General features: G+C 38.3%; 1 pseudogene; it reads right to left on the bottom strand.

Annotated features, from left to right (window-relative positions):
- Window positions 1–1,811: 1,811 nt before the first annotated feature.
- Window positions 1,812–23,201, bottom strand: LOC114107684 (olfactory receptor 7E24-like; annotated as a pseudogene).
- Window positions 23,202–24,593: the final 1,392 nt, after the last annotated feature.

The following is a 24,593-nucleotide window of genomic DNA, read 5'->3' as shown; positions in this document are numbered from 1 at the left end:
GGAACTGCAGAGGACAAACACTGAGTGGAAGTGTCAATACATGGACATTCACCCAACCTAGGGCTTTTATGGGAAGGTCACTAATAGTCCCTTACACAAAAGAGTAAGCTCACCTAAGTAGTTTAAAACACAATACATATGGCCCTGAAATGTCTTGTTTACATCAACAGCTGGATTTGACCCTGTCTTTGAAGTACATCCTTTACAACAGATGCTTTAACACAAACACAGACTTTAACTGGAGGGAGAAACATCATTCAATGTGTCAGTTTATTATTACAACAATCCTTAAAAGGTCCTGCATTTCTCTATATCACACTAAAGAATTTTTATATGATATGAGGGTGGACTATATTTGTTTCACTTCCAACAATTGATGGATATTCATCTTTACTATTAGACATGTATATTTGTTGTCCAAAAGAAAAATCAGTCATTATTAAAAACATTCTCATATTCTGAAGTTCTACTATTGAAACATCATTGTAGTCTCTACAGTAATAATCATGCCATAACAAATCACCAAAAAATTTTATCTGGTGTTATGAATAATATTTCTATTTTGTACCACTAAAAGAGAGAATGACCTACAATGGAAATGAGAAAATGAACATTTTAGTCCCATATCGATCACCTGCTTCTATGTGCAGTAAGTATATAAATCTCTCCACCTCTCTGCTTAAACTCATTACTCAAAGTGGAGAGAATAACACTCATCTCCAGGCCATGTTGGCCACCTAATGGAAAGAATTTCATTACAACGGGAAAAAATGAGCTTAATAATGAATAAAATTTTCAAATGCCCTGGAGTCTGGAGTGATGTGAATTCAAAAATATATCTCAGGATGAATCATATTTACCTATACCCTTCTCTTTATGCTATTTCTTTAGCATATCCATAGAAATAACTTTTTTAAATTTATGAGCCATCTGATTATTATTTATACTTTCTGTTGTGGCAAAATGCACATAATAAAAATTTATCATTTCAACCCTGGTTTAATTCACAATTTGATGGTATTAATTGCATTCATATTGATAGGAAACTATCACCAAGATCCATTCACAGAAATTCTTCACCTTTCTAAACTGAAACTTTATACCCCTTTTTAAGTTATGGGACCAGAAAACATATGTAACAGGAAAACTGATAAATAATATGTGGTATATATTCACAATGGAGTTTTACTCAGCCATAAAGAAGAATAAAATTGTGGCATTTCCTAGTTAAGTGGATGGAACTGGAGATATCATGCTAAGTGAAATAAGCCAGACTCAGAAAGTCAAAGGCCAAATATTTTCTCTAATGTGTAAAAGCTTGAAGGAAATATGGGAAACAATGAGGGTAGAAGATCTTGAAAACAGAAAGCAGATCAGTGGAGTGAGGTAGGGGGTTGAGAGGGAGGAAGGACAGATGGGAAAAAAGGAGAAATAGTGGAATAAAATTGACCAAACCATGCCATGAACATATCTTTATGTATATTTGTAAACCACTAAATTAAAAATAAATAAATAAAAGAGTACCAAAGTGAGGAAGGGGAGCAGGTGAAGGGAAAAGGGAGGGAATGTAGAAGTACGTAGATTGAAATGGAACAAATGTATAACTATAATGCACTAGTAAAAACATTTTTCAAATTCCCTTTAATCTCATCCAAAAACCCCAACAACTACCATTCCACAATGAAACATGAGAAATTAAAGTTATCAACTACAAAATAATGTAACCAAAGGGGTGGGATTTACAGGTCTATGTGCTAGCTTTTATTGCTTTTTCCAAACTATCCATCAAATGGACATCAAAGATCCTGAGGTTACATGATTCTACTGTGGAGCCTCTTTAGGGTACTCTTAATGTCCCTGTTCCACATGCTGTAGATGAAGGGGTTCAGCATGGGGGTGACAACTGTGTACATCACCGAGGCCACTGAAGATTATCTAGAAGAATGTGACACAGCTGAACCAAGGTACACTCCAAAGCCTGTTCCATAAAATAAACAAACAACTGATAGGTGAGACCCACAGGTAGAGAAGGCTTTATATTTCCCACCTGAGGATGGGATTCTCAGAATAGTGGAAACTATTTTATAGTTAGAGAAAAGGATTCCTGAGATGGGAAAAACACCAAATAGAGCACCAACAAAATACATTACCATGATATTGATGAAGGTGCCAGAACAGGAAAGACTGAGGACCTGAGAAGGGTCACAGAAAAAATTAGCAATTTTGACATCCTTGAAGGTAGTAAAGTGTAATGCAATCAAATTGTGCAGCTGGGATTCCAAAAGGCTAACCAATAGACACCAAATCTAACAAGCCACAAAGTTGAGGGTTAATAAAGGTTGGATAATGCAGGGGGTGACAGAGGGCCACAAAACAGTCATAGGCCATCACAGTCAGAAGCAGATCATCCATGCATCCAAAAATGAGAAAAAGAGACATCTGTGTCAGGCAGCCCTCATAGGAGATGGTTCTACTGTGAGTTTGGAGGTTTACAAACATCTTTGGAACAGTGGTAGAGGTAAAACAGATGTCAGCCAAGGACAGATTGGAGAGAAAGAAGTACATAGGGGTGTGGAGGTTGGAGTCAAAGCTGACGGCCATAACTATGAGTAGGTTCCCAAACACTGTGATCAGGTACATGGTCAGGAATAGTCCAAAGAGGACAGGTTGCAATTCTGGATCAGCTGAGAGACCCAGGAGATGGAATTCTAAGATGTCTGTTACATTTAGTGCTTCTATAATGTTTGCACACCTTTAACATAGAAAAGAGGATGGGGAAAAGGAAACAAATTAGCAAGTGTTGAGCACTCCATATATGCATTTAATTCAAGCCTTCACAAGTAGTTATCCACATTGAGGTCAATACACATTAAACAATATTTCACATTGTGACATCTTGGAACTCTCTCATTATTGTTTTTCTATCCTTCACTTCCTCTTGTGCATACCTACTTTTTTATTATTATTCCACTCACAGCCTCACCCATACTAGGCAAGCCATCTACCCCTGAACTACCTCCCCCGCCCCTTTTTGATTCATTTTGATACAGGGTCCTGCTAAGTTACCGAGGTTGGTCTCTAACTTGCCTCAGGTCCCTGAGGATCTAGGAATGAGTGGGCAACACCTAACCTACCCCCCTAAACATGCTCAAGTGAACAATGTTAGAAGGCCCCTAACACTAGGTATAACAAGTTCACAGTCACAGTAGCATACAGATTAACTCTGGGGAAAAAAAAGGGTGAGAAATACTTTTTCTCCTTTTAGAAATAAAGTTCATTTTAATTAAAGTAAAGTAAAAAGCAGTCTAATATACCTTATCACATTCTAAGACAATGGTACAAATTCATATAATGCATATAATGCAGAATTCTTCCAGGATTCTGTCCTTCTAGGTATTCTAATTTCCCTCCTTTGTGGATCTAAGTTCTCAGTCTAATACTGTTTGTCTTTTATGAATCATTCAATAGAAATTATCAAGAGAACAAGCAATAATAAATGTTGGCAAGGACATGGGGGAAAAGGTACACTAATATATTGCTGGTGGGACTGCAAATTGATGCAATCAATCTGGAAAGCAGTATTGAGATTCCTCAGAAAACTTGCAATGGAAACATTATTTGACCCAGGTATCCCACTCCTCAGTTTATACCCAAAGGATTAAAATCAGCATATTACAGTAATGCAGCCCCTTCAATATTTATAGCAGCTCAATTCACAATAGCTAAACTATGGAACCAACCTAGGTGCCCTTCAACAGATGAGTGAATAAAGAAAATTTGGTATACATACACAATAGAATATTACTGAGCCTTAAAGAAGAATGATATTATGGCATTTGCAGGTTAATGAATGGAACTGAACAATATAATGCTAAGCAAAATAAGCCAGTCCCAAAGAACCAAAGACCAAACGATTTCTCTGATATGCCACACTAAGTCACAATATGGGGGGTGCTAGGGAAGAATAGAAGTACTTTGGATAAGGCAGAGGGCAGTGAAGGGAGGGGAGGTCATACAGGGGTAGGAAAGATAGGAGAATAAATTGGACTTTATTACCCTATGTGCATATATGACTACAAAACCAGTGTGATTCCACATCATGTGCAATCAGAAGAATGACAAGCTATACTCCATTTATATGTGATGTGTCAAAATGCATTCTACTGACATGTATAACTAATTAGAACCAAAAAATAAAAAAAAAGAAATACACACAATGACATAGATAAAAAGAATATTGTTAAAGATAGATTTTTCAAAAAATGAAATTATTCAGTAAAAGGAAAAAAGAATCATTTATTATATTACTATTATTCTTGGTTTAGACAAACTTAAATTTTTTAAAAATATGTTTTAGGCAACTGCGCAGAGTCAATGCCATCATAGACCAGATATGTGGCACTAGTGTACCCTTCACCTGACACTGATTAAATAATGAAGAATTCATAATACTTTGGATGGTTTTTTTATTTTATACCATAACACTGGAATCAACCCATAAACATCTAGCGAGGAAAACAGCTCTTTGCACTTTTCATATTATAATTTACAGTGACCTGATGCTGTGCTTCACTGTTTCTCTAATCATAAATCCTCTCACAGTTGAGAACTTAAGCACCAGGGATACCCCAAAGCCAAGTTTCAGTCCCAACCTTTTTTTTAATTCTTTTTATTTATTTTAATTAGCTATACATGACAGTAGAATGCATTTATGCACTTTGATATATCATACATAGATGGGACATAATTTCATTTTTCTGAGTTTACATGTTGCAGAATTACATTGGTCATGCACTCACATATATACATACAGCAACAATTTATGCTAATTCTACTATCTTTCCTATCCTGACATCTCCTCCCCTCCCTTCACTTCCCTCTACCTAATCTAAGGTAACGCTGTTCTTCCTTAGTGCCCCCACCTTATTGTGAATTAGCATCTGCATATTAGAGAAAACATTTGGTCTTTGGTTTTGTGGGATTGGCTTATTTCACTTAGCATGATATTTTCCAACTCCAACAATTTACTGTAAAATGCCATAATTTCACTATTATTTAAAGCTGAGTAATACTACATTGAGTGTATGTATGTATGTCTGCGTGTATGTATATAAGTGAATATATATATATATATATATATATCACATTATCTTTTTCCATTCATCTATTGAGGGACACCTAGTTTGGTTCCATAGACTAGCTATTGTGAATTGAGCTGTTATAAACTTTGATGTGGCTGTGTCACTATAGTAATGCCAACCTTTTTACATATACATTTTCACATCAATTCTTTTACTTTAGCTATGTGAGGGAAACTCAGACTCATTACTTTGTCAGGCATCACTGGGATTTAATAGGGATAAAAGTCAAACAAGAAAAGTCTGGGGATGGATTTATAAACACATGGGAACAGATTTCCCATATGAAAAAAATGGGGAAAATAAATACATAACTTATAATGTTGTTACAAGAAATTTTTAAATTTTTGAAATTGCTTAAATAGTGTTTCTTGAATCTCATATATCTGTGTATTTACTCATGCAAATTTTAAAATATTTAGATACTCTTGGATTAGGCCAAAATCAACTTCATCAGAATATATGTATATACAGTTTTTGGAAAACCGAAGTTCTCAGTTATGCAAATGTTCCAAAGAAATTGACACAGGTGAATTAAAATAGGTTAAAAATAATAATCCAGGGCTTATATATTATTGTATAAATTATGATTAATGTAATATGATATTATAGTAAATTATATTATTAATATGATATACTTACACTTTTATTTCATATACCATATTTAACTTTTCTACATGTTTCACAACTGGGAATGATGAGACAAAATGGGTTAAACCTGGATAGAGAATCACTGCCTAAGAATATTTTCTGGCACTTAAAAATGGTACAATAATATTACCTATAATTATCATAAATAAAATACCAATTTGAAAATATAAACACTGAGGAATCTTTGCTTCATAACTAAAAGCATATTGAGATTTGAATTACCACTGATGAAATCTGAGTTCTTGTTATCTCTGCATGATTTCATTCTCCTTCACAGCTCTCCCTCAATGGCAGTCACAGTCATTTGATAAGTAGATGTCATTGTTAATGTTTCCATGACAATATTGATTTAAAAATCCATATATTTTTCTTAAAAACTTACCAAAGAAGCCCTAAGACTCAATCTAAGTAGTATATAATGCAACATCCACTGCCCCTGAATGGCCTACTTGACATCAATATGTGCTTTTAAGTCTCTCCCTGTAGTACACACATTTCTGGCACTTTAGCTGATATGTAGCAAGACCTGAGAGACATCATTTAAATTGTAAGCTTATTGTTAATGACAATCCTTTCAAAATTCTTGTACCTCTCAACTTACCCAAGTGGGAACTGTTATATAATATGTAGTTAGAGGACAGTATTTTAACCACAAGATATTTTAGTTGAATGATATAAAGAAAATACTTACCATAACCAATAATAAATATTAATTGTACTTGCCTTATTTTATATATGGTCACATATTAATCACATAGTACCCGTATTTTGTTTAATCCATACTCAACAACTGGTTCAAGTTGAAATCAATTCAGATGACAATGCTGAATCTCAGAGATACTCACAACCTGTCCTATGTTCAAAAAATAATAAATGGAACTGACAGCAGTAAATTAAATTGCCAAGCTTCAGTAAGATCTGCTAATCTTTTTTATTATTTCCCAACCACCTGAATATTTTAAGCAAAGGTCCAGAGGTCTTAACTGCAAGCACATCTCAGGTATATTTTTAACTTATAAGTTTCCTGAGTAGTAATAATGAAATCCCAACCTGATTTCATGCCTCCTTCCCTCCATCCCACCCCTGGAACTGGAGACTGAACCCAGGGGCACTCTACCACCAAGCCACATCTCCAGACTTTTTCATTTTTTATTTTGAAACAGGGTCTTGCTAAGGCTGAGGCTGGTTTTGAACTTGTGATCTTCTTGCCTCAACTTCCCAAGCCTCTGGGATTGTAGGTGTTTGCCACTACATCTGGCTTATACCTCCTTTTGAGACTGAGTGGGCTGGTTACATGAATGCAGGAGGATGATGGCGACTGAATACCAGAAAGAGATCTGTGCTGAATGGTTCTGTGTCTTCTCTTTCTGTAGACTTTTCCGATGGTCTCAGCCATTCTTCCTAAATTGTGGCACCAGGTGCCACATACTAATCTATACTATAATATACCATACACCCCTGTGGTGAGCCGCTTCTGCCGTTTCTGCAGACTATGGTCGCCATTACAAGATGGCGCTGGCTCCGCTGTGGTCTGTGACAAACAACTCCTTATTTGGGAGAGTTGGCACATGATTTTTCACCACCCTATGAGAAAGCTCCACGTGGCAGCTTTGCATTGGGGCTTGAGATGCTTTATTAAGGCTGGGAGGGGCATCCGAGGGAGAGAAGAAGAAATATCAAGGGCCTGAATAAACTGCTGAAAGAAGATTCCTGAGTTGCGTCTTCCTTGCGGGCAAGGGGTCGCGACAAGTGGTGCCGAAACCCGGGAACCAGAACTTTCAGCAGTCAGGGGTGGTGCACCGGTTAGTCCCAGGTAAGTGGGATCCGCGACCAAAGCGGGGTTAGTCCCAAGTAAGTGGGATCCGCGACCAAAGCGGGGCAGCTCCTCTCTAAAGAAAGAGAGAGCATTACATTTTATTGCAGCTGCACTGTGTACTTTCGCTTCTACTTTCGCTTTTGTTTTCTGTGTTTCTTTTGTTGTGTCATTTCGCTTTTGTTTTTTGTGCTTCTTTTGTTGTTGTGTCATGGGTGCCGCATCTTCAAGTCCGCTTCTCCTGGCCCTAGATGGCCTGTTACGTTCCAAGGGCCTGGAAGTGAAACATAGTACTTTACAGAGATTTTTACAGAAGACAGATATCGCTGCACCGTGGTTTGCATTTTCGGGCAGCCTTACTGTACCTAGTTGGGATAAATTAGGCAAAGATCTTGACTTTGCTCGTGAGCAAGGCACCTTAGAGGGTGGTGTTATACCACTTTGGAAGTTAGTTAGAGGATGTATAACAGATGGTAAATGCCAAGAGGCTGTGTGTGAGGGTCAGGCTGTTCTTGAGCAACTACATGAGGAAAAATCTGAAAGATCACATAGTGAAGTGGCAGAGAGTATCAAAAGTAACAGTAGTGAGAAGGCAAAAGAGCCTGAAGATAAAAATAGGAGAAGGCTCTATCCAGACTTGACCGAATTAAAAACGCCTGAGAACACAAGCGGCTCAGAGTGTTCTGAGGACCTTGATATATTGTTACAACAACTACATAAGATAAAAATGAAAAAGAAGAAAAAGGAGACACAAGGCGCGCATGCCTACTGTAAGAAGGGGGAGGGATCTAATATTGGTCAACAGAATTCTGAGGAGGAGGAGGTTGAAAATTTAGAAGAAGATATGATGCCTGTTGCCCCACCCCCGTATGTGGGGGGGAGCCAAAGTTCCGGGAGATCTTTTCATGCGCAAGTTTGGAGGACAGTTAATACAGATATGGGACTTGCATACCCTGTATTTCAGGACAATAACAGGGGAAGATATCATGAGCCTTTAGACTTTAAGATAATTAAAACCTTGGCAGAATCCGTCCGCACTTATGGCATAGATGCCGCTTTCACTCTCACTCAGGTGGAGGGACTTACTAGATTTTGTATGACTCCCTCAGATTGGGCTAGCCTAGTCCGCACTTGTGTTTCCCCAGGGAAATATTAGGAGTCCAAAGTTGGCTGTTTAATGTTTCTGGCAGTACCCAAGACTCGGAGCGAGGTAGGAGACTTAAAATTACTTCACACAATTCACAATTGTTTAATGCTACGTTGCCCTCCGCAGCAGTCTGTCTCCAATCTCCGTTTCTGTTTCTTTTGGCTAATGATACATCACAGGGGATGCTTAATTGTTCTAATGTTACCTGCTATTTGTCTGAGTGTTGGAATGGCTCCTGGACTACGGCAGTGGTTATGAAAATTCCAACCTTTGTCCCGATCCCAGTTACTGCAGATCCAGAATCCTTTCCTATTGTTGAATTGATTAGAGCCCGTAGAGATTTTGGAATTACGGCAGCTATAGTGACAGCTGTGGCGGTATCTGCTGCTGCAGCAGTTACAGCTGGAGTAGCCATGGCCAGCCAAGTACAAACTGCTGCCACTATTAATCAGGTTATTCAACAAACATCCACCGTACTTGAATCCCAAAGTAAAATTAATCAACACATTTTATCTGGGATTTTGGCTGCTAATCAAAGGATAGATTTGCTTCAAGCTCAAGTTGAGGAGTTGTCTGATCTAGTACATTTGGGTTGTGTTGATCAACGTGCGCATTTATGCATAACCTCTGTCAGATTTAATGATTCCAGGAATGCCTCCCGCATCATTGGTGAATATTTGGCCGGAAATTGGTCCATGGCAGCGGAAGACATGATCCAGTCTCAACTAACCCAGATAGCTGTCTTGAACAGTACCTGTGTCGATCCCGTGACTTTGGGTCAATTCACCGATTGGATATCTTCTGCTTTTTCCTTCTTCAAAGAGTGGGTGGGAGTAGGCATTTTTGGTGCAATGTGTTGCTTCGGTATGTTTCTCTGTTTGTGGTTTCTCTGTCGCCTTAAGGCCCGCAGTGCTCATGATAAGGCTATGATCATACAAGCTCTTGCAGCTTTAGAAAATGGCAACTCACCTCAAGTCTGGCTTGCACATCTTAAGCAGTAAACCTTTGACATGGTCGTTACACCCCAAGTTATTATAACATTGCACTGGGATCGACATGGCTTTCCTTGTTATTCTCTTAGTGTTGGAAAGCCCTTGCACTCTGCCGGTCTTACTGCCATTGCACGCAGATGGGTTTCCACACTAGTGCTTTTCTATCGTCTTAAAGTCCGTGCCTTTCTTTCAGGGTGCTGTCAACTTGTTTGTCATTATAAACAGCCACAGTTCAGCCTCAGCTATCCCCCTTCGTCCACCATCGTCACAATACAGGATGCGAGGCAAGGCACTGCACTTGAGTGATCCTTGACGTGGACCTCAAGGAGAGCATGTCCTATTGCATGCGGGTTAGACGCGTCCACGCCCCGCCCCACGAAAAAAGGCGTCGGCTGATATGGCCTCAGATCTGGGGAAGGGCCCTCCTTAGGACTGAGTCATACTATGCAGCCACTTCTGCACAGTGGGATAGGACCTCTACTCTCGCCTGTATTGTTTTAAGAAAACAGAAAAGGGGGAACTGTGGTGAGCTGCTTCTGCCGTTTCTGCAGACTATGGTCGCCATTACAAGATGGCGCTGGCTCCACTGTGGTCTGTGACAAACAACTCCTTTTTTGGGAGAGTTGGCACATGATTTTTCACCACCCTATGAGAAAGCTCCACGTGGCAGCTTTGCATTGGGGCTTGAGATGCTTTATTAAGGCTGGGAGGGGCATCCGAGGGAGAGAAGAAGAAATATCAAGGGCCTGAATAAACTGCTGAAAGAAGATTCCTGAGTTGCGTCTTCCTTGCGGGCAAGGGGTCATGACACACCCCCAGTCAGTAGTGCCTAGTGAGAAAGAAGTCTCATCTGGGGTGACAGGGAAGGGAAATAACTGGTTTATTTAGGAGACAACCTGTCCAGCTTCTCCTGCCCAATGTCCTGAGTCAGTAACCAGACAGCTCAATCAAACATGGGTTCAGTGTGTTCAACGGGAACACCTAATACAAGTTACAAAAACAGCTGTGCTCCTTTCTATTCTATAAATATGATAATGTGGAATTTAAACTTTGTAGAAAACTTGGCAGATGAAAGAATCTATGTAAAACACATAGCTAAGCACCTTGTTGAACTTGGGAATCTCTCAGTAATGGCTCATTATGTAGGGATACTATCCTAACACTCATCCTCATCCCCCTCAACACCTTCATAAACCTTCTGTATTCCTTAGAACACAGTTTAAAAGGATGGATTTTCTCCCCTCCTGGAGAGAATCTATGGGAATTAGAATCAGTGTGAAGGAAAGCAAAACTGAATGAGATTTCTGCTGTTCTCATTACAACCAATTATATAAACTCACAGTCCTTATAACTGCAATTTTGTATTCTATTATTCTCCCACCTGGTTACCCAAACTGCATGCTTCTCCTGACAAAGAGGAAGCAATGCTTTGGACATTCCCTCTTCCATTCTTCATCTCCAGCAGCACTTACTGACTCATGCTGTGCATCTGGGAGGTCATGACCCAGCAGAGCAGATGCACACCCTGCCAGGTGTGCAATGACTTCCTGCTTCACCTTCAGGATTAATATCAACACAACCTCAGACAGCAGCTTTCTGATGCAAACAACCTTGGAAGGAGGAGACACAGCTGTGGAGCCCACTGGACTGGAGCCATCAAACTGAAGACCTGCAGGCACTGGCTGATTATTGACTATTATATGTCTTGGAGGCTCAATGCACAGAGCTCATAATTAGCCAAATTATTACAACTTTTTACAAACTCTAAGGACTTGCTAATATTAATGGTGGAAGAAGAGGAGGAGAAAATGAATATCAGTAAATGTTCTTCACCTTTTACTAATGAAAAGTTCATATGTACTCCTCATTTCTTTCATTTCTCTTTTTTAAAAACTCATACACTTTTCAGTTCCACTCTTACTATGATAAATTCTTAAATTACTATTTAATTGGTGCATAATTATACATAGTAGTTGGTTTCACAGTGGCATGCTCATCCATGTACATTTTATGATTTGGTCAGTTTCAATTCCTTGTACCTCTCTAGTCCTCTCCTCCTCCCTCCCCTTGAGCAAATTCCTCTCCCACACTTGTATCTCTTCTATTTTCATGAGATCTCTTTTCCCCCCCCTTTTCCCCTTTTTATCTATAGATTTCACATAAAAGACAAAACCACCCTGGACATTAAGAGTCTGTCTTGATTCACTTAACCTGATGTTATTGAGTTCCATACATTTTCCTAAAAGTGGCATAATTTTGTTCTTAATTACAGTTAAATAAAACTCATTGTGTACAATATACCATATTTTCTTTATCCATCCATCTGTTGACAGACTCTTAGGCTTGTTTCACATACATAAATTGTGTATCATTCACAATACACATGTAAATTCAGTACATATGTATGGTTCCACATACATATTAATTTTGCTACTATAAACATGGGTATGCATGCATCTCTATAGTATGCTCATCTTAATTCTTTTGGATAAATACTGAGGGGTGGTATGCCTGGTCATAAGATGGTTCTTTTCAGGAAACTCCATACTGATTTCCACCATTGTTATACTTATTTACAGTCCCACCAACAGTGCATATGAGTTCCATTTTGCCAAATTCTTCACCAGAATTTATTATTATTTATATTCTTGATTATCATCATTCTGACTAGAGTGAGATGAAATCTCAGTGTAGTTTTGTGGGGGGGGGGTAGTTTGGGGTTTTTTTTTACAATATAAATTTATTCTTTCCAGCACTTTAACTGATACACAGCAAAACCTGAGAGAGGGGCATCATTTAACTTGTAAGTTTAATAAAAATCTTTTCAAAATTTTTGTACCTCTCATTTTCACAAGTGGAAACTGTGTAATACGTAGATAGAGAACAGTATTTTAATCACAATTTATAAATATTCAATTTACTATTAATCAACTACATTTATTGTCATAAATATGCATATACATATATACATATACACATATGTATATGCATACACCTACCACTTTTTTATCCATTCATCTATAGACAGGCACCTGTGCTCATTCCATAACTTCACCATTATAGACTGAACTTCTATAAATATCGATATGTCTGTATCACTGTAGAATACTGATTTTAGTTCTTTTGGATAAAACTAAGGAGTGGATATCTAGGTCATTTGGTACTTCCATTCCTAGTTTTTTGAAGAATCTCCATACTGCTTTACAGAGTGATTATACTAATTTTCAATCCTACCAACAATGTATGAGTATACCCTTTTCCACAAATCCTCACCAGCACTTATTACTATTTTTATTCTTGATAATTGTCATTCTGATTCAAGTGAGAGGAAATGTCAATGTAGTTTTGATTCACATTTCCCTGATGGCTAGGGATATTTAACATTTTTGTCAATATATTTTTTGGTCATATATATTTCTTCTTTTGAGAATTACTTATATAGCTCTTTTGCCCATTTATTAATTGGGTTATTTAGTGTTGGCTATTAAGATTTTTGAGTTTGTAATATATTCTGGATATTAATTCCCTGTCAGAGGAGCAGCTGGCAAAGATCTTCTCCCATTCTGTAGGCTCTTTCTTCACATTCTTCCTTCCTTTGCTGTGAATAAGTTTTTGTTTGTTTGTGTAATATTTATTTTTTAGTTGTAGTTGGACACAATAACTTTATTTATTTATTTATTTTTATATGGTGCTGAGGATCATACCCCAGGGCCTTTCATGTGCTAGGCAAGCGCTCTACTGCTGAGGCACATCCCCAGTCCCTGTAAATAAGTTTTTAATTTAATGCTATCCACTTATTGATTTTTTATTTTATTTCTTGCACTTTAGAAGTCTTATAAATGAAATCAGTGCCTGAATCAATATGTTGGAATGTTAAGCCTGTGTTTTCTTCTAGCCATTGCAGAGTTTTTGGTCTAATTCCTAGGTCTTTCACTAACTTTTGTGAGTTTGCTTTTGTGCCGGGTGAAATACAGGGATCTAGTTCCATTCTTCTGAAATGTATATCCAAATTTCCCTGCACCATTTGTTACAGAATTATCAGGGGCACTATTGTCAAGTATCAGGAACTTATGTGGGTTTGTCTCTGTGTCTTCTATTCTATTCCGTTGGTCTTCATGTATGCCTTAGTGTTGATGCCATGTTGGTTTTGTTACTATAGCTCTGTAGTATAATTTGAAGTTCAGTATCATGATGCCCCCAACATCAACCTTTTTCTCCAGATTGTTGTATTTGTCTGGGTCTCCTATTCTTCCAAATGAATTTTAGAAGTGTTTTTTAGTTCTGTGAAAAATGTTATTGATATTGGGGATTGCATTGCACAGAATCTGTATAGCACTTTTATTAATATGGCCATTTTGACAATATTAATTCTGTTGGAGGTCTCCAAGAACATGGGAGTTCTTTCCAGCTTCAAAGATCTTCAATTTCTTTCTTCGGTATTCTAAAATTTTCATTGTGGATATCTCTTACCTCCCTGGACTTATTTCCAAATGGTTTTTCCTTGAGATTATTGTAAATGGAAAACTTTTGCTGGTTTTTTTCTCAGCAGATTCATTACTGGCACATAGAAAAACAATTGATTTACATCTTTTTTTAATTGGTTATTCAAAACATTACAAAACTCTTGACATATCATTTTTCATACATTCGATTCAAGTGGGTTATGAACTTCCATTTTTACCCCAAATACATATTGCAAAATCACATCAATTACACATCCACATTTTTACATAATGCCATATTAGTAACTGTTGTATTCTGCTACCTTTCCTATCCTCTACTATCCCCCCTCCCCTCCCCTCCCATCTTCGCTCTCTACCCCATCTGTTGTAATTTAATTCTTTCTCTTGTTTTTTCCCTTCCCCCTCAAATTCTCTTATATGTAATTTTGTATATCAATGAGGGTCTCCTTCCATTTCCATGCAATTTCCCTTTTCTCTCCCTTTCCCTCCCATCTCATGTCTCTGTTTAAAGTTGATCGTTTCCTCCTGCTCTCCCTCCCTGCTCTGTTCTTAGTTGTTCTCATTATATCAAAGAAGACATTTGCCATTTGTTTTTTAGGGATTGGCTAGCTTCACTTAGCATAATCTGACCTAATGCCATACATTTCCCTGCAAATTCCATGATTTTGTCGTTTTTTAGTGCTGCGTAATACTCCATTGTGTATAAATGCCATATTTTTTTATCCATTCATCTATTGCAGGGCATGTGGGTTGGTTCCACAGTCTAGCTATTGTGAATTGTGCTGCTATGAACATCGTTGTGGCAGTATCCCTGTAGTATGCTCTTTTAAGGTCTTCAGGGAATAGTCCGAGAAGGGCAATAGCTGGGTCAAATGGTGGTTCCATTCCCAGCTTTCCCAGGAATCTCCATACTGCTTTCCAAATTGGCTGCACCAATTTGCAGTCCCACCAGCAATGTACAAGAGTACCCTTTTCCCCACAACCTCTCCAGCACTTGTTGTTGTTTGCCTTCATAATGGCTGCTAATCGTACTGGAGTGAGATGGTATCTTAGGGTGGTTTTGATTTGCATTTCTCTGACTGCTAGAGATGGTGAGCATTTTTTAATGTACCTGTTGATTGATTGTATGTCGTCCTCTGAGAAGTGTCTGTTAAGGTCTTTGGCCCATTGGTTGATTGGGTTATTTGTTATCTTATTGTTTAATTTTTTGAGTTCCTTGTATACTCTGGATATTAGGGCTCTTTCTGAAGTGTGAGGAGTAAAAATTTGTTCCCAGGATGTAGGCTCCCTATTTACCTCTCTTATTGTTTCTCTTGCTGAGAAAAAACTTTTTAGTTTGAGTAAGTCCCATTTGTTGATTCTAGTTATTAACTCTTGTGCTATGGGTGTCTTATTAAGGAATTTGGAGCCCGATCCCACAATATGTAGATCGGAGCCAACTTTTTCTTCTATCAGGCACAGAGTCTCTGATTTGATATCAAGCTCTTTGATCCATTTTGAATTAACTTTTGTGCATGGCGAGAGAAAGGGATTCAGTCTCATTTTGTTGCATATGGATTTCCAGTTTCCCAGCACCATTTGTTGAAGATGCTATCCTTCCTCCATTGCATGCTTTTAGCCCCTTTATCAAATATAAGATAGTTGTAATTTTGTGGATTGGTCTCTGTGTCCTCTATTCTGTACCATTGATCCACCCGCCTGTTTTGGTACCAGTACCATGCTGTTTTTGTTACTATTGCTCTGTAGTACAGTTTGAAATCTGGTATCGCTATACCTCCTGATTCACACTTCCTGCTTAGAATTGCTTTTGCTATTCTGGGTCTTTTGTTTTTCCATATGAATTTCATGATAGCTTTATCTATTTCTACAAGAAATGCTGTTGGGATTTTGATTGGCATTGCATTAAACCTATAGAGAACTTTGGGTAATATCGCCATTTTGATGATGTTAGTTCTGCCTATCCATGAACAGGGTATATTTTTCCATCTTCTAAGATCTTCTTCTATTTCTCTCTTTAGGGTTCTGTAGTTTTCATTGTATAAATCTTTCACCTCTTTTGTTAGGTTGATTCCCAAGTATTTTATTTTTTTTTTTTTGAGGATATTGTGAATGGGGTGGTTGTCCTCATTTCCACTTCAGAAGATTTGTCGCTGATATACAGGAATGCTTTTGATTTATGCGTGTTGATTTTATATCCTGCCACTTTGCTAAATTCACTTATTAGCTCTAGTAGTTTCTTTGTAGACCCTTTGGGGTCTGCTAGGTATAGAATCATATCATCCACATATAGTGATAATTTAAGTTCTTCTTTTCCTATTTTTATGCCTTTAATTTCTTTTGTCTGTCTAATTGCTCTGGCTAGTATTCTGATGACTAAATTGAATAGAAGTGGTGAGAGAGGGCATCCCTGTCTTGTTCCAGATTTTAGAGGGAATGCCTTCAGTTTTTCTCCATTTAGAATGATGCTAGACTGAGGCTTAGCATATATAGCTTTTACAATGTTGAGGTAAGTTCCTGTTATCCCTAGTTTTTCTTGTGTTTTGAACATAAAAGGATGCTGAACTTTGTCGAATTCTTTTTCTGCATATGTCGAGATGATCACGTGGTTCTTATGGTTAAGTCTATTGATGTGGTGAATAACATTTATTGATTTCCGTATATTGAACCAGCCTTGCATCCCAGGGATGAATCCTACTTGATCATGGTGCACAATTTTTTGGATATGCTTTTGTATTCGATTCGCCAGGATTTTATTGAGGATTTTTGCATCTAAGTTCATTAGAGATATTGGTCTGTAGTTTTCTTTCTTTGAAGTGTCTTTGTCTGGTTTCGGGATCAGGGTGATGTTGGCCTCATAGAATGAATTTGGAAGAGCTCCTTCCAAATTCTCCTTTTCTATTTCTTGAAATAACTTGAAAAGTATTGGTTTTAATTCTTCTTTGAAGGTTTTGTAAAACTCCGCTGTATATCCATCTGGTCCAGGGCTTTCCTTGGTTGGTAGTCTTTTGATGGCTTCTTCTATTTCCTCCTTTGTTATTGGTCTGTTTAAATTGTGTGTATCTTCCTGACTCAATCTGGGCAAATCATATGACTTAAGAAATTTATCGATATCTTCACTATCTTCTATTTTATTGGAATATAGGCTTTCAAAATAATTCCTAATTATCTTCTGTATTGCTGTAGTGTCCGTTGTGATATTGCCTTTTTCATCCCGTATGTAAGTAATTTGAGTTCTCTCTCTTCTTCTCTTCATTAGCATGGCTAAGGGTCTGTCGATCTTATTTATTTTTTCAAAGAACCAACTTTTAGTTTTATCAATTTTTTCAATGGTTTTTTTTGTTTCAATTTCATTGATTTCCTCTCTGATTTTAATTATTTCTTGCCTTCTACTACATTTGCTGTTGTTTTGCTCTTCCTTTTCTAGGGTTTTGAGATGAAGTGTGAGTTCATTTATTTGTTGGTTTTTTTCTTTTATTGAGGAATGAACTCCAGGCAATGAATTTCCCTCTTAAAACTGCTTTCTTTGTGTCCCATAGATTCCGATATATTGTGTCTGAATTTTCATTTATCTCTAAGAATTTTTTGATTTCCTCCTTTATGTCTTCTGTAACCCAATGATCATTCAGTAACATATTGTTCTTTTTCCAGGTGTTGCAGGATTTTTCCTTCCTTCTTTTATCATTGATTTCCAGTTTCATTCCATTATGATCAGATAAGATGCATGGTATTAACTCCACACCTTTATATTTACTAAGAGTTGCCCTATGGCATAATATATGGTCTATCTTTGAGAAGGATCCATGTGCTGCTGAGAAGAACGTGTATCCACTTGATGATGGTTGATATATTCTATATATGTCGGTTAAGTCTAGGTTATTGATTGTGTTATTGAGTTCTATAGTTTCTTTATTCAGCTTTTGTCTGGTGGATCTGTCCAATGGAGAGAGTGGTGTGTTGAAGTCACCCATAATTATTGTGTTGTGGTCTATTTGACTCTTGAACTTGAGGAGAGTTTGTTTTATGAATGTTGCAGCACCATTGTTTGGTGCATACATATTGATAATTGTTATGTCTTGTTGGTGGATGGTTCCTTTTAACAGTACATAGTGTCCTTCTTTATCCCTTTTGATTAACTTAGGTTTGAAGTTGATTTTATTCAATATGAGTATGTCCACTCCTGCTTGCTTCCGAAGACCATGTGAGTGGTATGATTTTTCCCAACCTTTCATTTTCAATCTGTGTATGTCTTTTTCTATCATATGAGTCTCCTGAAGGCAGCATATTGTTGGATTTGTTTTTTTAATCCAGGTTACTAGCCTTTGTCTCCTGATTGGTGAATTTAAGCCATTAACGTTTAAGGTTACTATTGATATATTGTTTGTACTTCCAATCATGCTTATTTATTTATTTATTTGTTTGTTTATTTTAATATGGCTCATTTTTCCTCTTTGGTGATTTTTTTCCCTTTCCTTTACTGAGTTACCTCCCACTGTTAGTTTTGGGTGCTGTTTTTCAATTCCTCTTCTTGTAGTGTTTTGCTCAAGATGCCTTGCAGTGCTGGTTTTCTGGCTGCAAATTCTTTTAACTTTTGTTCATCATGAAATATTTTAATTTCATTGTCAAATCTGAAGCTTAATTTTGCTGGATACAGTATTCTTGGTTGGAATCCATTATTTTTTAGCATTTGAAATACGTTGTTCCAGGATCTTCTCGTTTTCAACATCTGTTATGAAAAATCAGCCGTTAACCTAATTGGTTTACCCCTGAATGTAATCTGCCTCCTTTCTCTCGTAGCTTTTAATATTCTCTCCTTGTTCTGTATGTTGGATATCTTCATAATTATGTGTCTTGGAGTTGGTCTATAATGGTTTTGAATGTTTGGGGTCCTGTAGGCTTCCAGGATTTGGCAATCCATTCCATCTTTCATATCTGGGAAGTTTTCTAGGATTATTTCATTCAATAGATTGTTCATTCCTTTGGTTTGAACCTCTATGCCTTCTTCTATCCCAATGACTCTCAGGTTTGGTTTTTTTATGACATTCCCATATATCTTGGATAGATTGCTCGTGTCTTTTAAGCATCCTTTCTGTGTTGACTATATGCTTTTCAAGTTGATAAACTTTGTCTTCATTATCTGATGTTCTGGCTTCTACTTGATCTAGTCTATTTGTAATATTCTCATTTGAGTTTTTAATTTGGTTTATGATTTCCTGCATTTCTAGGATTACTGTTTGGTTTTTTTAAAAAATCTCTATTTCCTGATAGAGCTCGTTCTTTGCCATTTGAATTGGCTTATTTAATTCGTTTTCAAAATATATTTTCATTGTTTGAACTTTCTGTCTAAAGTCTTCTCTAAGATTCCATTCCATCAGAATTAGGTATGCCTTGAGTTCTTTCTCCGTCCATTTTTCTGATGCCTCTAGGTTCTCCTGTGTATTTAAGTTGTCCTGCATTGTTTGTACTACTTTTTTCCCTTGTTTTTTCATGGTGCTCATGTTACTTTCCAACTCTGTTGGACTGCTGTGTTTCTGTTTTCTCCTTTAAATTTGTTTTCGTTTTTATAGCTCCACTATCTCTCCTTTGTGTTAGGAGACAATGTTTAGAGATTTTGGATTTAATTGTGATTTAAGGTAAATTCATTGGTTTCATTAAAGGCCTTCATATTTTGATGGCATATAGAGAACTGAGGTTTGGACTTAGGATTTTATGTTAAGGTCGGGCAATTTGATGGTATGGAGGTTAGTATATGTTAGCTTCTTTGGGGGGTTACTCAAATGTAGATGGATATTAACAAGAGAATAGACAGGAGTACTTGGGGGGTAGTTAAGGGCTTAGGCGGACTACAGACCTATTCGTAGTATTCATCTATTTGCATTTAGTAAGTTATATGTAGTCTGGGTGTTCATGCTTAAGAGGAAAGATGGGGAAAAGGTAAGGACGCAAACCAAGAAAGAGAGAGGGAGAGAAGAAAGAAAGAGAAAAAAATAGAAAAGAAAAGAAATGATAATAATAATAATAATAATAATAAATGCAGTAAAATAAAAATTACAATTGAAAAAAATACAATTGAAGAAGAAAAAAAGTAATAATTAACAAACATACAAAAAAATTAAAATTAAAGAATTAAAAAAATTAGAAAAGAGAAAAAAATAAAGGGGGGGGCACTGTTAGGCTTCTATTTTCTTCGCTTCCAGTAGGTGGTGCTGTGCCTTCCGGGCCAAGATTTTGTCCTCTGGCTATAGGATACAGTCCTTGTGAGGCCGTTCCCTCCTCCCCCCCTGGTGTCTCTCAAGAACCTGTTAGCTTAGGTTTATTCCTGGCCTCTCATCCCCTGGCTTCTCCTGCTAGCCCGGCCTTGCCCAATGTGATGCCTTTCGGCAGTTCAAACTGTACTCTGGGCCTGCAGTTTGCTGGGTGTGGAGGGTGGCTATTGGGAACCGGCACCCTATTGTTTTGATTTTTTCCGCTTGCCCCTCCCCCAGAGCTGGCAAGACAGGTTTCGTTTTCGCCGCTGATGGGAGGGGGAGTTGGAGGTCAGGTGTCTTTACCTTTCCCCACGTCTCTATGCAGGCTCGTTCTGATAATCCCTGCCCCAGAAAGCCTGGGAGAGATTTTATGCAAATCCCCCACTGTATGGGAGATGGGCTGAGTAACACACACCTGTTTTATTGTTGCAAGATGGTGGCCGCTGGCTTCCTTGGTGGACTTTCCATTGTGGGGGATACAACTGGACCACTTCCTTCCCCGTCTCAAACCCCGAACTCAGCCCGGAGCTCAGTGAGGGCACAGCCAGCAGGACTCCACAGAATCTGTAGTGCCGTTTCTCTCTACTTGTTGGTCGCTTCTCAGCGGCGCCCCGCCATCTGTAGCTGTGGGGCGGGCCGCAGGGCGGGCGGCGGATCAGTCAGCCTGGATCTCCGGTCGCAGGGTTGGCTCACGTTTCAGATTCAGTAACCGGTCCTTGGTGATGGAAATCCTTCCTCTAGGTTTCAGTGCACCCCAATTTTGCTGGAAATTCCTAACAAGATAGCTCTTTGTCGTTCTAACTCGTTATTCACCTGTGCAGTGATGTGGTACACGGGGTGTGATGCACTCTATTCACGGCCATCTTCCCCTCCCACTCTGATTTACATCTTGAGATACACAGAGCCATAAAGAAGAATGAAATTATGGTATTTACTGGTAAATGAATGAACTGGAGAACATGCTAAGTGAAATAAACCAGACCCAGAAAATTAAGGGTCAAATGTTTTCTCTCATATGCACAAGCTAGACCAAAATAAAAAAAAAAAGAGGAGGGAATGAAATTAACAAAATTATGCTATGTACATATATGAATACACCACAGTGAATTCCATCTTAATGTACATCTGTAAGTACTAATTTTTTAAAAAGTATGAATAAATAAACAGAAAACCAGCAAAGTAGAGAGGAGACGAATGGGGGAAGAGACAGGAAGGCAAAAGGGAGGTACTGAGGACAGATATGGAGCAAATATTCCATGTATGTACATTAAAATGAACCCCAATATTATATATAATTCATTAATTTTTAAAATGTGTTTAGGGGTGGAGGCATGCCTGGAAAATCCATATATGACTTCCATTCACACATCATGAGCTTCTTTGTCTTATGTGCCCTGGACTTGGTGAATATCCAGGTATTGGTACTTTATTCAACAAGTTTCCTCTGCTCTTCCCAGTATCAGCACCACTTTGAGAGAAGGCACTAAACCCTATTTACTAAATACTTAAGTTCAAAGTCATGTGCTGATCAACCTTAGGGAAAACAAAAGCTTGCTGAAAATAGTCTCCATACTTCCTCTAATCCAGGTATACAATTATTGTAACACTCTGAAATAGATTGATAAATAAGCTATTAAAGACAGTACAATTATTATATACATTTCATAGGGGTTGAAAAGGGGAGGAGAAAAATGGGCAAAAAAAGAAAGATAGGGAAGAATAATACACACCAAGGTAAAAAGAAGAAAATTATGGATGGAGAATGGATTTGAGGCACCTGCAAGTAATTTAGGAGGGAAAAGAGAAACTAAGAAGAACAAGTGTAAATAAACTACTCCAAGAAAATGAAGATAGAGTGATTCCAGTTAATATTTTAAATACAGTTAATACTTTAAATAGATAAAACATTAGAAGAAATACAATCAAATGGGTTAAGGACACAATGTCAAATACTACTACATTTATCAATCCAGAATGAAGAATAACATATGCAAGGTCAAATTTGACTTTAGAGCTAATTATAATAATCCAGGCCAAAGTGGAGAAATTTCTTTTTGAGATTTCCTCGTTTGGATTTCATCAGGATTTGGGGACTTTTAGAAAATGTCCACCACTCTTCAGCTTTGAATCCTGCTAGAGGTGCTGGGGCACGAGAGCTACTTCCCTGGTTGCTATATACTTACCACCAGCCAGTTCTTGTTCATTAGCCCTTCAAGAAAGCAATCATGAGCCTGCATGCTTGAAGGAGGCTGTGCTGTGTCTACTGGCTGTTTCTACTGGATCCAGTGCAGTGGTCAAGGCTGTCACACTGATTGCTATGGGACACTGCACCTACTCACCTCCAAAGGGGTTTCTTTAAAGAATCATAGAGGCAGATGGCTGTCTGAAAGTGTGAGACCTGTTATCTGGGGCTGTCTGTGCTTGGTCTGTGGTGCAGAAGCCTTCCCCCTGGCTGATGTGGATCCCTAGGGTACCATCACTTTGATTCAGGTATAGAGTTAGTTGACCCACCTGCATCTGAGTTCCTGGTGCCCATGGCAGTGAATCGCTGGTGCCTGCTGCCCTCTGCTGGGATTTTTGGAGCAGTCATATCAAAGCACTTGGTGGCCTTCTGCACCTGTGGGGCCTGTGGGTGAAGGCTGTCTGCAGCACAGAATCCTCCAATGAGGCTGTTATAGATGACTGAAGTACTGTCCCTGTGACTGGGATAGAGAGTGGGTAGCCAGCCTGCATGTGAGATCTTACTACCCATGGTTGTTAATCATTGACACCTGCTCCCTCCACTGGCACTGACTCAGAGTGATGCAGTTGAAACACCTGGCAGTTGCCTATAGGTTGAGACTTTTTGTGAACTATCCATGGCCTCCATTATAAATGGTGTCACTCGCTGGGGTTTTAGCTGTCACCATAATGGGGATAGCATGTCATTTGGCCCTACTTTACCTGAGCTCATGTGGAGGCTGTGTGGAGCATATGGGTTGGGGCTGGCACTCCCTGGGAATCAGCTCCATCCCAACCCTCTTATCTACAGAGAGAGGGAGTGGGGTTCAGTAACTTTCAGCTAACAGTCATCCCCCACAAGATCCCTCTAGATGGATGACTGAGACAACCCATTCAGAGATATGCCCTTTGGTCTCATCTGTTGCTATCTGAAGGTGGGGAGAAGCTGTGTTAATTTAATTTCTCCTAGGGAACCTGGATGGTTAGGGATGCCATGCATGCTGCAGCTTCAGTCCACCACATGTGTTAAATTGCTTGATCTCCTGCACTGTCTTTGTTCTTCTTGTCCTATTTCAACTTGGTCTGCTTTTCTTTACAGTTGTTGTAAAGGAGGTAAGCCATGTGCTTTTCCCACCTCTCTTTCTGTCTGTGTTACTCCTCCCCTCTGACCGCACCATTAGTCAAGGTTTAGGATCAAGGAATTATGTCCTTGTTTCCGACTCTGATAATCAAACTCCAAGTCTCTCTGGTCTCCAACTGTCCAATATTGAGTTCTGAAGTCTGTACTCTGTCATCCACCTCTCTGGTCAGCTGTTCTTTAGTGTCTTCCTCATCACCACACAATATGTGGCACAAAAGCAATGTTTAGAGCCAAATAAATATTTTGACATTATTTTTTTTAAGAATGTAGAAATTAATCACTAAGGAAATAGTAAGTCTACTGATAAATATAATTGTCAAGGGACACTGGAAACTTAGAATGATATTGAAAGTCTACAATGCATCTCATCCCAAGCAACAAGGTTTTCCTATCCCTTCTCTTTGTATCTCCTTTGATTTTTTTTAGTGCTTATGAAAAATCTCTGGCACGGTTGGAATAATTGAATGCTGTAGATGTTGTTAAGTGAAAGTACAGGAGATTTGTGTCCATGACACAGGCATAGTCACGTTCAATTTGCCCCTTATTCTATGGCATATTCCTGAATAGGAGGAAAGTACACTCAGAAATGCACCACATATGTTGCATCCATGCCAATTATGGTCAGGATTTGTGTACAATGCAATGGCCTATTTGATGTTCAACACACATTTTAATTTTTGTTGTCCACAGTGCCACAAATGGTATAGTCTCTGGGAAATCAGAAATTCAAGAGAATTAATCATTTCTCTGCAAATACACAGCATATACTTATTTAAGGACCAA

The sequence above is a fragment of the Marmota flaviventris genome, chromosome 1, assembly GCF_047511675.1.
Source record: "Marmota flaviventris isolate mMarFla1 chromosome 1, mMarFla1.hap1, whole genome shotgun sequence".
NCBI lineage: Eukaryota > Metazoa > Chordata > Mammalia > Rodentia > Sciuridae > Marmota > Marmota flaviventris.
Note: the sequence above shows the minus strand (reverse complement) of the source record. Positions and strands in the feature narration are given on the sequence as shown.